At 38.6% G+C, this 2856-nt stretch overlaps 1 long non-coding RNA gene across 1 annotated transcript; it reads right to left on the bottom strand.

The window, feature by feature from the left end:
- Nucleotides 1-247: 247 nt before the first annotated feature.
- Nucleotides 248-2479, bottom strand: LOC146652654 (uncharacterized). Its single transcript, XR_014907624.1, has 2 exons — nucleotides 1491-2479; nucleotides 248-820 (listed from the first exon to the last, which is right to left on the bottom strand). It is a non-coding gene; the product is annotated as an uncharacterized LOC146652654 (long non-coding RNA).
- Between the last annotated feature and the right edge of the window lie 377 nt (nucleotides 2480-2856).

The following is a 2856-nucleotide window of genomic DNA, read 5'->3' as shown; positions in this document are numbered from 1 at the left end:
TTATATAGAACATAGTAGTGATGGATTAAGTGCAGGAAACACTAGTATAAGGTGTCTATTGAACAAATCTCCTTCAGCGTTCAAAATGACCAAAGTGAGGCCTACAGGCGTTTCTCTCGGTTGGTTGTGTTCAGGGAAAAAGCAGCTAAATACACTGAGACTGCTCCGCATTGTTAGTGAGTTAACTCTGGATATCTGTAGGTTTTGTCAAACTTGGAGTGAACAAAAGCAGAAAAACAGTAAAAGATGCAGACAGTGAAAGTCTGGTTTATTTCATGAACACAATGAAACATTTTACAGTCCACAGAGCAAAGTAGCATACATGATAAATAGATACACATAACATGAGAAGTAAAACTCGTCGTCTTACCACATGTTATATTCTGTAAACTTAAAATAACCACAGAAATTAGAGTTTAGTGTTTTAAAGTCATTATTAAAAACATGAGTCAACATTACTGAAGTGACGCTTTAACGATGCGTCTTATCACCGTGTTTATGATGATAAAACATGTTCTCTCGTTAGTAGTTGTCTGCGCTGTCACTTGTCATGAAAATGTCCAGAGCCAGGGTTCCTCTTTAATCACCATTGATCATTAATAGGGTCACAAAAGATTTGTCACATTATCCCCATAAACAAAATTGCTTTTATAGAAATCATTGTGATACAAATATTTAGATTCTTGATTCACAATGTGCACGAACTCAAAATCTTTAGAGGTTCATATTTATAAAGTATCGCAAATAATACATTTATACCATTGTATGAGCTACTTCTTGTAAAAACTGATTGAAAAAAGCTCCTGTCGTGACCTTCCTTCTGTGAGGACACACACACACACACACAGAGAGAGAGAGAGGGGGAAGATCATTAGGATTGGAGGCGTTTTTGGATTTTCACTTATTGTTGGCTTTACAGTCACATAAAATTCATTCCAATTTTTTTGCCTTTGTTTCAATTAAGGTGTTTCTTTAAATCTACAGCAGCTTCCTTTTCAAAAAGTTTACTGACATAGTAAGGAAGTAGCTAGGGAACTCAGTAAGTATGAGCAACAACAGCTTAGGGGCTGTTTCTACAATAAAGAGGAATTCATCATCATCTGCAGTTCATCAAAAAAAAAAAAAGTGCCATTAAAAACAATTCAGCAGATCCTCAAAGTATGGATACAATCTGTTTTCAGCTGTAGAGGTACGCTTCATGTACTTATCAACATGCAGTTTAGAGGCTTGCATTAGAGTGCTTTGGTACTTGGGCCTCTTTTATTTAGCACGGTTATACCATTGTGTATTTAGCTATATAAATATGCTCAAGAGTCTATTGTATGTTTGTCATGCAATTAAAAATTCAAAAATATAATTTTTAAATCAGTAACTTTGCAAATTTAGAGGAAATGTTTTTGGATAACAAATGTGTCACATTTTCAACAGGGTTTGAATAATCAGCGTTAACACAGAGACATTTATGCGCTGGGTATAACAGACATCCTTACCTTGGAGCAGAGAAACACGGTGTATTGTTGCTTTTCTCTATTGTATAAGCAGCGCCCGACTGTCAGAAACGCTCTGTGCGGGTAGCAAAGTCGGATCCGACGCACATCCAGGAATCCGTGTGAAAGAAAGGTCTCGCTGCAGCTAGGCTCTCAGGATAGTCAGGCTTTTATTTATATTTGCATTCTGGTGCGTTAAAGCAGCCTCTGTGTCCCGCTTGGATCCTCATTCCGAAAATTCAGATATTTAAATAAAATGGTGAATTGGCTAGTGATGAGGAGCCACTTAGATCCGTAAAATGAGGTTTGATTAAATTAAACTCTTATGAACAGCTATGAACTCTACCTCTCTGCTGATGTGTTCCAAACAAGCAATGTTTTCTACACGTCCAAACTGTGTGCTAACTACCTCACACCGCTGTGTCTGGGATCCGAAAAAATAAAAAGTTAAAACGATATACCTTGCGGCAGTTGTGAAGTGCTGAGGAAACTACTGTGTGTCTGATGGGGTGTTTTTATATAGGTGGACTTGGTTTCAGTTGGCCTCTGACATGATAAGATAAAATAAAGGAAACTGATTGTAATGGAACTACAGTGCTGGGATGCTCTTGATAAGGGAGCCTCTTTTATTGTTTTATGACTTGTTTTGCTGACTGTTGAGGGCCTAACTGTAACCAACTCTGTCTAACTGTTGCAGAGTTAAGAATCTGTAGTTTTTAGAAGTAACACAAGAAAAGTTTATTTCTAAAGGAATACCTGTTGTTTGTGGTGCTCTATTTAAAACTATTAGTGTCATGAACCAAAGTTCAGCGCACAAGCTGGACCCAGAAGCAGAGCCAACACACACAGGAGTACGAGAAAATAAACTTTATTTTAACTGAAGGTGTCCCGGGAGGGTAGAAGGAAAACACGCGTGAAACTCGAGAAACCAAGGGACCGGGAGATGAGTCGCGCAGGAACGCCGAAAACGGGACTGTGGGAGGCTGCAACAGAAAAAGGACAAGAATTATTGGGGCACGGGGAAATAGCAGCATACGTGGGGGAAGAGTATGAGTCTTACGGTGACAGCGGGGCCGTGGGAGCCGGAGGGAGGGGTGAGGGTCCGCGCTAAATTTGCAAAGTTACTGATTTAAAAATTATATTTTTGAATTTTTAATTGCATGACAAACATACAATAGACTCTTGAGCATATTTATATAGCTAAATACACAATGGTATAACCGTGCTAAATAAAAGAGGCCCAAGTACCAAAGCACTCTAATGCAAGCCTCTAAACTGCATGTTGATAAGTACATGAAGCGTACCTCTACAGCTGAAAACAGATTGTATCCATACTTTGAGGATCTGCTGAATTGTTTTTAATGGCACT

This window comes from Rhamphochromis longiceps, linkage group LG15, assembly GCF_057381845.1.
Source record: "Rhamphochromis longiceps isolate RC_006_pf linkage group LG15, R_longiceps_female_GT1.1, whole genome shotgun sequence".
Classification (NCBI taxonomy): Eukaryota; Metazoa; Chordata; class Actinopteri; order Cichliformes; family Cichlidae; genus Rhamphochromis; species Rhamphochromis longiceps.
This window is presented reverse-complemented; position numbering and strand designations above follow the sequence as displayed.